Source organism: Gymnogyps californianus, chromosome 12 (genome assembly GCF_018139145.2).
Source record: "Gymnogyps californianus isolate 813 chromosome 12, ASM1813914v2, whole genome shotgun sequence".
In the NCBI taxonomy this organism is placed as follows: Eukaryota; Metazoa; Chordata; class Aves; order Accipitriformes; family Cathartidae; genus Gymnogyps; species Gymnogyps californianus.
In genome coordinates this window covers 11747648-11760348 of record NC_059482.1, presented here as the reverse complement: position 1 = coordinate 11760348, position 12701 = coordinate 11747648, and positions in this window count along the sequence as shown.

Below are 12701 nucleotides of genomic sequence, written 5' to 3'. Positions count from 1 at the left end.
TTAAAGTCCAGAGCTTCCCTGAAGGAAATATTTCCCAGCCTGCTAGATCTTAGTGATACAAGATTGTCTTGATATTTATTATAAAGCATACTTTTCTTCATTTTCTCCCATGGCTTCCAGACAAATATTTCTGTGGCTCCCTGAACAAATCCCTTGTCCCTCCAAGTTGGATAGTTGCCTCCCTCTCACTTCTGCTCAGCCGAACAATATCTTCTTCTCCTTTAAACATTTTAATCATGCTTGCTGCTTTTTAAACCATTCTCCCTGTTTGCTCACATGTTTACATGCTGAGTAGAAAAAAAAGTATTCCAGGTAGAATCAAAAGAAGCAGTGGTTTCCATCTTGCGGTGCACAGTTCATATATTACCGCACCTTCACATGTCAGACTGCCAGCAGAAGCCACGGAGTAGCTCTCCGTGCCAGCCGCATGGACCTCTGCCATAATCGGTCTGTTGTAAGAGCTGATGGGAGGGCCAATTGCTTGTTTCAAGTGTTGACCACAAACTCATTTAGACAGGTTTTGTCTAGGAATCTAGGGATTCCTGTATTGCGATCTTCCTGGGACCAATCCTCTGCCCACTTCCCTTAGAATAAATCTGCATGAGTAAGGTTGCTTTAATTTTGCAAATATTTATTTTTGTTTCAGTTTGGAGTGTTCAAAGGCAGACAACCCTGGTTTACGTTTGCTCTTGTCAAAGGCGTCCATGCTATGGGCAGAGCAGAGCGAGACCAACACAGAGTGCTTCTGACAGTCCCCTTCAGAAATACTAACAGAGAGCAAAAACGTAAAAGAGCAATCACAGTGTCTAAAGGGAACTTTTCCAAACACAGGAGCAGAGGCATACTGGAAAGAGAAGAGCCTTAATATGTGAGTAAAAATTAATGAACGATTCTAAAATGGCTGTACTGAAATTTTACACTGAGGAAAGTGACCAAGACTCCAGTTGATGAATTTGCTGATATCAAACAAGTGAATTACTATCAAGCATATGAGAACTACCAACGGATCCTTCCCAGCAGGGAGCTGACTCCCTGCTAGACCCTTTCCTCTCTGCTTCCAGCAGTAACATTAACAGCTCCCCTTCCAAGAGGGAAAGAGTTGCTGTTGAGCTGAGCTGTGGCGTTGGTGCGGCTACCTGGTGGCAGTGTGACGGGGTGCCTTGGCAGTGCCTTTGCAAAGTCAGCCTCCAAGCAGGAAGCAGGTTAACACGTTTCTTGGACAATACAAGGCAAGGCGGTAGTAAATTTATATAGGGATTGTTTAACATTAAAATTAGGTATCTAATCAGATGGGCATTTTTTTTACATGCATTCTAGCATAGAAGGAAAGATGAGATAGTAAGTCAAAAGGCTGTGATTACATCATATGGGCTGATAACAAATTTATGCACTGATAGATACATGTTGATATGCCTCAGATGATGGATTGCTCATTTTTATATGCGTATGTTCAGTAAGGGGTACGCAGATTGAAAGACCAGTGGGTGGAAATGTTCTTCTCCAGACCCAGACAAGCATTCAGTCTTTCAAGAAGGAAATACAAAGGGGAAGGCTCAGCTGGAGACAGGGCTGGTGTTTAGCTGCCTATATTTTGGCAGCTTCCTAACTTTAGGCTTCAGTTGCCTGTATAAAATGGGGCATAATGGCACTTCTGCACCTCACAGGGTTTCTAAAGAGAACTGCATTAAGGGGTATGAGATGCATGGGCAGTCTAGTAAAGGAGATGGTTTGTATATACAAGGTAAACAGCTAACTCAATAGGGTAATGATTCCCGAAAATATCTTGCTAAGCTGAGGCATGGGAAAGGGACACATACGGTACTGATTCAACCGGCTGCGCTCCTCTGTGTCATTCCTTGATAGATTTACCGTGCAATTTTGGTTTGTTTTCCCCTCTCCAGTCCTGCAGAAAGTGATTCCTGTTGTGATGATTTAACACACATCTTACAATATAGCAACTCAAAACAGTGAATTGAAAGATTTATGTTGCTGATTCTGCAACAAATGCGTCAAGTGCCAAATGTGCTTTCAATAACTTCCTGCTTTATGCTGAGATAGTTGGGCGAAGGCATCTTAGTGAAAGACAAGGACAGCTCAGAGTCATACCTGGGCATGAGTCTGATCCACTGTGTTTCATGCACTTTTATTTACTGCAGGGGCAGTTTGTTTCACTTACAGCTTTATTCCTCCAACAACTATTGAAGCAGTTTAAATAAGCTGCACTCCAGTATTTGGACATTGACCTGCTTTTTACTTGTTTGTTTAGTGAAACTGCCACATAACTGACCCAGCAGAGTCAGGATTTATAAACAAACTTTGACTGCAGAGTGTGTGTTTAGTTCAGCTTTCACCTTGACACAAAGCCTTTGCTTTCTGGAGGAGCAGAGACACTCTCCACAGTACATCAGCACAGTGCACACCAACTCCCCTCCAGTAAAACACAACTAGAAAGAGGCAGCAAAAACCCCATGGCATGCAGGGTTTTCTTTAATAGAGTGTGTGTTTAACTTACAATCTATTTATGTTAATTCATTTCAGTATTAGACTTCTTCATACCTTTGTGATATATAAAGATGCTGTGAAAAGATTGGCCTATGATGTTGTTTATGTCACTGTAAATCCAAAGTAACTCACTTGAAAACAGCACTTACAGTAGGTCTCAATCAGTGTCCCTAATAATTAATTTGTCCTATGGTAGGTTTTTGTTCTTTGCACACGAAAGTGCAAGTCATCTTGTTTGTAATATATGATTTTTTTTTGAGGCAGAATTATTTGCTAAGGCTGTAAATATTTAAATCCATCTAAATATTCTAGAATATAAATTCTGTTCTATTGAATATTTTAATCTGAACAGACAGCACCTATCTTGAATATGTAATATAAAGCTTATAATCTCTAGTTTAAACTATTAAAAGCAGTCCAACTAAAGTTGGACAATGAAGTAGTTATGGTATCAATTCTGTGGTCTATGGCAAATAAGTGGCAGCTGTAAATGAATGACTAATATCAATACCAGGAAATGACCACCATCAACCGTACAAAGTTAGCAATGCCTTTCAGAAATAAGTCTTTCAGGAACTTGTGGAGGCTTCTTGTGACTTGGAGGAGCTTTCAGTGGCGAGATGTCTGCTTGGACAAATAGGCAAATCTTTAAAACTATATGTTTGCACCAGTAAATTCATTCAGAGACATTTTTTCCTAAAGGGATTCCCTGCAGGGGAGCTATTATACACATTCTAGCCTGAAACTTGAGCTGGCCAAAGAATGGAAATTGTGTTTCACAGACGATTTTGAGATTTTGAAATTTGTTTTCATTCCAATTCAGAACAAAACCTCAAAATGTTGAAATTCTCCACAAAGGAAAATTCCACAAAAATAAATAGTTTTGGCTTATTTAGATCATTATAACTTTTAAAAATGCATATATTATATAAAATAAAAAATCTGAATGTTTTCTTCCAAAAATTGTTGGCATTTTTTTCCTAAAAAAAAAAAGTTGGTAAAAATAATAGTTTCACAAAGCATTTTGATTGTGACAGAGTGACATTTTTGAAGGAAAGCTACTCCATTGAATAATTTTCCATCTGAAGTTCATTAGAGTTCCTATTGCCACGTTATCCAGACCTTTTGCTGTAATGCAAAAACTCTACAAATAGTCTAGTGCCAGAACCATGGTCTATAATGCTGCTGCTTGTGGGCTTCTTATTGCATGTTTGTGCTATGGCAAGACCTAGAAGATCTGCACAGATGCCTCTTTCTCCTTGGCAAGGTGTGAGCAGGAAGAAAAGAGCACTCTTTCTGAAGAGAGCTCTCAAGGTGTGAGAGAGTTGGCTTGAAGTCGCTCTTGCTGCCACCAAGCCCACCGACACAAGAAATTCTCTCCCTGGCAGGGGAGCAAGCAAACAAACCAGCAATCAGCATCAACACTGGCTCCTTCCATTGAAAAGAAATGACCCACGCAAGGAAATGTGCTCCGTTTCCATCACTAACAGGACAAAGTCCATGGTGAACAGACTCTAGGACGCTCTAACAAATAGCAGTGTCAACAGCCTGCATCCCAGAGCTCAAAAGAGACAGTGGTGACATGCTTTCAATGCCTCTGCTGAATTTTGGAAGACTTGTGCTGTTCCAGGGTTATCTGAACAGAAGGGACTTTCTTTTTTCATCCATGTCCAAGTATGAGCTATTTGACACCACAAACAGATGGAGGACGTATCTCTAACTGAAGGCTACCCAAAGAGGAGCTTTAGCTAATACAATAAACATTGGCCATACTGCATTGCATCAGTACAGCAGCAAGGGAGAGAGAAGCAATAAGGATTGCACTGTATTCAGTGCAAAGGCAGTGAAGCCAAACACCCACCTGTACTGGCTGCCCTCCCACCCCTCCTTAGGGGCCTGGACAAAATGGATGGAACTAAAAGACTTCATGGGTGCTGCTGCCTCTTTGCTTCTGATAAGCGAAATGTATTTGGTGTGTGTCACGGGCAATGACAGTGGCAGGTGATGAGGTTATTGGATGACAAACCTGGTCGCACAGGTCTAGTGAGATTCTTGCCCTACATGCTGTGCCCAACGAGGAGGAGCAGCATTTGGGTCCCTATTGTATGTACACAAAGCCAGCATGTTGTCTGCAAGTGGGACGTTTGGGCTCAGAGTGTAATTCTGGAATATGTTTTTCTCCTTAGGATATTTCTGAACTGCAGTCAGCATGCTCCCCACTAGAAAGTGACAAGTAAGAGCCACCCTCTCTTGTTGAAAACTTGGTAGAATGTCTGTACAATATTATGGTCACCAAACTATGTCTAAACCTAATTGGTTGCATGTGGGATTGATTGCTTTAATATAAAGAACTGAATGCACTGAAGACCTGCCAGAGGTTGTGGAAAAGATTGAAGAAGGTCAGATAAAAGGCCAAATGTAGCTTTAGTGAGAGCAATTGTAACTGCAGCACTTCAGTGGAAGGGCTCCTGCCGGCTCTGAGCTGTGGCTATGATCTTTTGTCGGTTGTGTGCAGATAGGCCTCCACAGGGCCCACACTTGACAGCCATGTCCATCCTCTCGTGGAAACAATATGGTCCAGGCAGCTGCATGGTTTCATCTTCAGCCGGAGCCAATAATTCAGTGTAGAGAGCTCAAAATGTTTCAGTCCTCTGGGAAGTAAAAATCTCTCTTGAGAAATTTATAAATTAAATGTCTTAAACAATTGTCAGAAACTCCATAAAAGTGTCAGGAAAGAGGCACCAACCTTCCTGGTAACACTGCTACCCTCCCATTTCCCCAAAGACTGTAACCACTGCAGAGCTGTACCATCACGTTGTGCCCCCACACAACAGCCCCACTTGAAGTCCAGGAATTCATTGTATTGCATAGAGAAACTATTACAGTTCAAAAACAAGCCCCCAGGGTGCAGAGCCCTCAGAGCCTTGCACAGGACCTCCCTTACCTTCGGAGCCTGCTAGCATGTAACTGCATGGTGCAGCTCCACAGCACTGCTCTGTCAGACGTAGATCCATTGGCGGAATGGACTCAGTGGAATCCTGATAGAATATTTGCATTAATGTGAGAGAGGCCAAAAAAATGCCATGAACTTATTTTTCCATCAGCTAATTGTATCAACTGTTCTTTGTTGGTTTGCTGCCATCTCAAAGCATGTAAAAGCTCTGCTTGGTGTTCAAAAGCAGTGACCATCACTGAGTCTGGAACAAGGATGGTTTCAGTGTTTCAGTGCAGAACTTCAGCAAACGTCCCGAAGGAAGAGCAAAACCTTGGCCCCTGCCAGGGTCATAGCTGGGAGAAGCTGCCCTCTCTGCAGGGCTGCACATTACCTGGCCAAGGGCTTATACAAGATCCAATAAGCTTTTACGAGGCTCAATCTGTGCGATGAGAGATGCAAGATAGAGCTTATTAGACAACACAAGATGTTGCCATTAGGCACGCACAAGGCAAAGGATCAACTCCCACACTTGGCCTTGGTCTCCATTTAAATTTTTGCGGCCATAGCTACAATGGTCAGGAAAGAAAAGGGTAGCGCACCTCTAAGCCACGTAGCTATGCTGGCAAGAAGCCTTGTGTAAATAGCTGCGTCTCCTTCTTTGTGTTGTGCATCCCACTGGCAGACGGGGGACAGTCGCACAGGAGCCCTCTCCAGCATGGCTGGCTGAGCCTGTCCTTTCCAGGTTGGCACCTTCAAGCTTGCCAAGGTGTCCCTAGCCAGAGAAAGGCAAGGAAGAGGGGCTGCACTGAAAACTGGAGTGGCACTGGGCACCCTTGTGAGGGAGCTTGCCTGCATCTCTACTCCCACCTCATCAGCAGTCACCAGTGAGGCTGCAAAGCGGCAAGGGCAAGGTGCAAAAGCAGAATCTTGACAGATGTCAGGTTTGATCTGCACCAGATTTCCAAAGGCTTTTGGGGCTCTTCCCATCTGTACAAAGGGCTCTGTGCTTGGTCCTGGACAGTTTAGGGCTGGTCTTCCCTGATGGGCTCTGGATGAATTATCCTCTCCTATTACATGTACAAGGAACTCTTGAGATATGCCTAAACACAAGCCCTGTAATTATGGTGTGTGTTAGCAAATTAGACCAAACTGAGCCAAAGGGCCTTACCAAGGTATTAGATGACACTGCACTGCATGCTTGCTTTCTGCAGCTGCCTGGTCAGAGAGGGCACTGCCACAAAGTGAAAAGCTTGGTAGCATGCAGGGAGGGCAGCTGGCTGGTCACAGTGTCTACATCCCTGCCCAAAGCCCCTCGAGGTCCAGGGAGATAAAGGTTGGATGGACTAAGGTCATTTAAACACAAGCACCCCTGACTGAATTAATGAGCACATTTTAAAGCCTTTTATTTCCTCAAATAACAGTGTGTATTTAGACACCTGGAAAAGGGCTATGCCCACTTGGCACTCGCCAGCCTGCTGCAGCTCATTAAGGGCCTGCCTGGACTCCCAGCAGAGGCCAGGGCTGGTGCTGAGCACTCCAGAAATTCCTCTCTAGCTCTATTTCTGTTTGTTTTATCATCTTTGCAGAGCAAGCCATCTAAAAGCCGCCTTCTGAAGGGCCCTGTATTAAAAAACACCAAACACTCCACGGCGCTAAGTGGTGACTCAAACTGGTGTTATTTTTCCCCCATGAGATGCTTGGGGAAGCTGAGGCAGTGTGGCTGGAGTGTCCCTGTGACCTGTGCTTGTGACTTTGAATGGCTTTGACCTTCTCAGCACAGGACAGAGATGCCAGTGCCTCCGAAGTGCTGAGAGAGAAGTCCATTATGAACAGAAGCCATGAATTAGTCAGCCCTTTTTTTAATTAGCTTTTCATTAATTAGTACTAATTTAGCAAATGAGTGCCATGATTAGCTTGATTAGACTAGAATGGAGGAGATGGTGTGGGATATTGAGGGATCTGCTCCGGTTTAAGTGGAGCTGGGGAGCTGCTGTCCTGCAGGGAAGGAAGATGCAGCTCAGTGGCTCCCATGGGGCTGGCTGGGACGGGTGGGCAGGCTGCTGCTGTCTCTGCAGAAAGTAGCCACTCTCATCAAATCCCCAAAGGCAGTGTATTTCAGGCTGCTAGCCCTTTGCTGCGAGCAGGGAGGTTATGATGGATTGGTGTTCGTATAAAGCATGTTGAAGAGACTGGCAGAAACCTGCTGGAGAGGAGGAGACTCTTGCTTTTTATGGTGGGGCTAGGGGAGCCTGAGACACTATCATAGAGCTTTTGACTGTGGTGTCCCCTTGCAAACAAACAGTGTGCAAGACAGACACCTTCAGAGACTGTCATGGCAGCTGCAGAGTGTCCCAGTGACGTTCCTCGTCCCCAGCTTCTACCTGCCGCCGTCAAATCCCTGCACCCAGCCTGTCTGTGCCCTTGACGCAAACACCAGGATCCCACCAACTCCCAGGGTAGAAATTTAAGTACAATAAGCAATTTTGCAATGGCCTCTTCCCACTGTGGTGCTGCTTGATTAGAAAAGAGGGCGAAATCTCTGCACGGGTACTTGGACACATCCCCTCCAAAATTTGGCCATGGAAACCTGCCCCTGTGGCTGGGGTGCTCTGGCCACCAAGCGAGGGAGCTGAGCACTGAGCTGGCACCCTGGTACTCCTGCCCGTAGGGTGGCCTAGGTCCCTCCAAGAGATACAGTTCCTCCAGTGCCACTGAACCAAGTCAACTCCCCTTGAGCAAATTTTCCTGTTTTGATCATAAAATATTATCGCAACTAAGAGCTGCTCAGTTGATGCTGCATGTATCTCGTGGACTGCTACAAAGGCCAGTTAGACTAAGAAATTGCTAGCTGAAGTAGAGGTCCAGAGGAAGCAGCAATTATGTATCTATTGTCTGATTGCTGCTTTTTTGCAGCAGGGATGACTCCTTGACATTAGGCATATGGAGCCTGCCCGTTAATAGTAGTTTTAAGTGGTCAAGAGGTTACAGCAGTAAGGAATGTTAGTAAAAAATGTCTCTGTGGAGTTTAAACAACCAGTATTTTAGGCAGGGCTTGGTGGGTTACTGTCCCTGCACAAACAACTAGAATGTGAGAGTTTGGGCTGGGAAATACTTAAACTGTTTGGAAAAACTTGTTTTGTGCAGCTTGAGAGTGTCCCTGGAGGCTGTGGCCCAATGCCATGACTCCTGGTAAAGGCTGGGCTGCAGTAACAATGAAGCTTTTATGGGGAAGCTGGAGTACAATCAGAAACTTTTTGGTCCCGAGGGATTATGGGGAGGGGAGTTCCTGGGTTCAAGATGTCTGGCACATTATGCACATTTCCACCAGGATTTGGGGGTGTTCTATGGCATGCAAGGTATGCAAATTGCTAAATGTGTTTTCAGTTTTGCTGTGTTGTGCTGTCTTTGTTGGGTGATCGTTTTCTCTTCAGTGCAGATAGAAGACAAGATGGGTTCATTGCACGAGAGGAAAAGTGTAGTTGTCTCATAAGCAGTATCGACCTATGAAGAGCTTGTATTTTTCATTCTCCAGCATGCTCCTAACTGGGTGGCTGCAGAGTATTCACTGATTAAACTTCCTCTAGTAAGAAGTGTCCTGAACTGAAAGGCATCTTTGATGGACCACTCCTTACCAAAGTGATCAGAAGTGTGTATGTAGAAACTCTCTTTCATTGTTGCTATTATTTAGCCTTAATCATCTGCATGCTGTATATAGCAGATGTCAGCAAGAGGTCTAGCAAGTTACTGATGTATCCACTCAGCCAGCATTATAGTGTCAATTCCGATTTTCTTCGAAGGCATCAGACTGCTAATTAATTTGAGGGCTTTGTTACAGGAGAGAAGGCATTTCCTATTAGACATAGACTTCCATTACTAATGGTGTTAACTGCTAGAAAAAACAGGGCAGGATGGGCCCTACAAACCAAAGGAGAAGATAAGGGACTGTTCCTAAGGGCTGAACTAGCACTGCCACCATACATCTGTTCCGGCATCTGGTTTGGAAATATTAAATCTGATCCAGTGCCCATTGAAATCAGTGAAAAGATTCCTGCAGATTTTAGTAGACTGTGGAAGGGACCATCCAGAGGCTGAGGAGCAGGCAACCCAGCATTGCATGAACGGTTAGCTCCTCGTCATCCTGCAGTGTGGGATGATGGCCCTGCGCCCCGCACACGCCACACGCATGCAACACACACCAGGGCAGCGCAGGGCTGGCCAAACCCTTGTTCGCCTGGGCAAGGGAAACGGGCCTCACACAAACAGAGCCTGGGAGTGGAGAGGTTGGAAGTAAATCTTTCTGTTTAGATTACAGAAACGTAGTTACCAAGCTGAGACTGCCCAAAGATTGTAGGATTCAATGTTTTTTATTGCTGCTGTCTTTCCTTTCTCTGGACTCTCAAGAAAGTGACCCAGTGACAAGGGGGCTGGCTTGCTGATGGGGTTCCCCTGCCAGGGCGCACTTGTTCCCCGTTTTGTGCGTCTTCCCCCCCTCATTTGCTGAGGTTTTACCTCGGGCCTGCCTGCAGTTTGGAAACGCTGAATGGCCCTTAATGACAGCAGCACAAACAAAACCCTATAAAGGCAGGATTTGTGATTTACATGGGGTTAATTACCACAACAAGCATGTTTATTCACTTCTCTAATAAATCCTTAAGACAGGAACAAGTACTAGCTTGACCAGATTCATCCTGTGCATATATTTTTCTTGTAGCCATTTTTGCAAATCTGTATGGGCAGGATAGAAAGAGACAAAATATCTCCCATCACTGAGGCAGTAACTCATGAGCTGTGTGCTTTTCTGCCTGTAATGACATCAGCATTTACTTCAGATCTGGTACAAAATAGACTTTATCATGACTTTTGCTGTCTTGTCTTTTTTTTTTAAAGGAAATGAGTAGATCATAAATGCATATTAACTACAGCAGTGTGGTCTATTGCTCTGACACCTACTTGCCACAGGAGGAATGTGAAGTCTACGTTTGTTTCTGCTAAACTAATAAGACCTGATCATTATATTCATGAGGTTAAAAACCTGCAGTGACAGGTGCTGGTGCATGTCCGGGCCCTGTGGTCTGAAGCTGGGCTTCTGTGAGGGTCCTACAAAGTCCATCATTTGCTTAAATATTACTGATGACAGCACGTTGAAGATTCACACCATCAAATAGAATGAATAGCTTGGTTTCATCAATCTGATTTACAGAAGAGGTAACTGATGTAGAGAGGTGACCAGTGGCTTTGGGAGCCTCTGGTTTTAGGTGATGGATCACTTGAATGGCTTTATGGGGACCAATATTACTGAACACTGCCCCCAATTCAATTGCATTCTGATATACACAGGTTGCAAAAAGGTTTCCTTCAGCTGTTCATTCAGCTTAGCTTTAGCCGTCTTCTAGGTTTTCAGTGCCCACACATGTGTAGGGTTGACTGCAGTGTCCCTGATTTGCTAGAAAAGTATTTGCAATGGCTCAGCACTGTACCGGACAGGGCCCCTTGCAGTTCCCTAAGAATTTGTGTCAGACAGAACATTTTGTACAATGCAGAAGATTTTGTCACCTTGATTCTAAGGAAGTTGTTTGTGTTAATGCTTAAAGGTAATGTGAGACAAGGCAAGCTCTTTACTTTAGAACACACGTTGTGCCATCGATGTACACAGTACAGTAAATATAACAAACAAAGAGTCCACTGTGGTATTTACACTCACCGTAAATGCATTTGCAAAATAGGATTATTTGCAATCCAATAAAATACTGCTGCTTTTAGGTAGAGACCCTGTGTGTTCAGTGAAGTGCGCTCCTCAACTTTTCTTACCATTTATCAACCCAACACATTCCTCCCTATTTTTTTAAATGCCTTCCATTAATAGTTAAGAAAAACCTAGGGAAAACAAACACTCTATTCCTGATTGTTTATTCACCAGTCTCTTAGGAACCATAATTACGTCTCCTAGGAATTGTGTTTTATCATACTGTATATCTTAAAGAGCCACTTTAGGTAAAATAACAAGGAGTGCCTTATGAAGGAAAATTGGATTCATTTTAAGACTTTTTTTAACCCTCCAAAGAATGGCTCTTTGTTTACTTCTTTAGTGCATGTGGCAACTTGCCCAAGTAAATACTGTGCTGCATAAATACCAGAGATTGGTATTTATGATATTACATAAACATACTCTGAATAATGACTCATTGTTGCAGTGAAGAAGACGACAAGCAATATACATTGCAGTCAATGCATTATTTCTCGTCACAGTATTAAGTGTCACTGAAGTGTTTTAGTACTAAATGATACTGAGATTGGAGAGGAAAAGTCCTATAGCATTGTTTAGTGCATCTGAGTTTACTAAACAAAACAGAAAACAGCCAAAAGAGGAATGTGATGAGGATAAGAAACACAGCAGGTTAGTCATCAATATGCAGGCGTGAGGAATCAGTGGTTAGGTATATTTTGGGGTTGATTGGCAAAAGGTTTATTGCTCTTTAAACTGAAAACTCATCCAGTACATTCATACCGCTGTTACAACAAGGAGCTGAGCCCTCAGGGTTCATACTCCCGGCCTGCAGTGATACTTGGGTCCCCTTATGGCAATTGGACGTTGATACCAGTTTTTCATTCATGGAGCTACGCTTTCAAGTGACTTTATTTCTCAGAGTCTTAGTTTATCCAGCTACAGTTTCATTAAACTTTTACCTGCATTTCAGCAAAATTCTGTGTGTGCAAGGATTTGTGTGAACAAAAATGTCACCGTGCCACACTTTGCATTACTGCCAAATGATGGCTCCCCTGCTGCATGGGGTTCAGATCTGAGAAATCAAAATCCCAAAGGGAAGAATTGTATGCCAAAGCTTCTCTTTTAAAGCTAGTGGGATATTGACAAACTTTATTTTTTAAATCTATGGTTGTAGTCTGTCTTGTCCAAACAGCAAAAATAAAATACACTCAAATCCTCAAAGGGCGACTGAACCGCCCCTTTAAAAAGGATGATGAAAATTGTCACCCATAATAATGCACTAGCCTAAAAGTGTGATTTTTTAAAATTCTTCTCTTTCCCCGAAGCAGCCACAGCCCTTCAGGAACAGCAGAGAAATCCCAAAGGCAGAGCATGTCCACAACGCGGATGGTTGATCCTCCTAAAATGCAGAAGTTTGGGGATGCTCTATGCTGGGTGCACCCTACTTCATGAATGCAGGTTTGTGCGTTGTGACAGAGGGATGGCTTCTTGTGTTTGCTGTCGTTTATTGTCAGCAGAAGACATTTCCTCCCTAGGTGT